The sequence below is a fragment of the Octopus bimaculoides genome, chromosome 30 (genome assembly GCF_001194135.2).
Source record: "Octopus bimaculoides isolate UCB-OBI-ISO-001 chromosome 30, ASM119413v2, whole genome shotgun sequence".
In the NCBI taxonomy this organism is placed as follows: domain Eukaryota; kingdom Metazoa; phylum Mollusca; class Cephalopoda; order Octopoda; family Octopodidae; genus Octopus; species Octopus bimaculoides.
The window spans coordinates 7,442,725-7,442,944 of record NC_069010.1 but is presented as its reverse complement, the minus strand read 5'-3'; the positions used below and the strand labels follow the sequence as shown (position 1 = coordinate 7,442,944).

Here is a 220-nt window from a genome sequence, read left to right as displayed (position 1 = left end):
ACATTACAGAAAAGAAGGTTTATTCTTATCCTCAGAGCATTTTTTGATAAATAAAGTTATTATCTGTTATTATATATCTGTTTTTTTTCATAAACATAAATTTCTCCTCAAATATCTTATACACCCTGTATATTTATGTTCAATTTATGATAATATGGGAGTGTTATAAAGATGTTAAGCATTTATGCATTATACCTTTCAATTTATTATATTTATATAT

General features: G+C 21.8%; 1 protein-coding gene across 1 annotated transcript in view; it reads right to left on the bottom strand.

Moving 5' to 3' along the window:
• The window catches only part of LOC106874991 (uncharacterized), a 56,803-nt gene that overhangs the window by 53,810 nt on the left and 2,773 nt on the right, over positions 1 to 220 (bottom strand). The gene's annotated exons all lie outside the window — the stretch shown is intronic.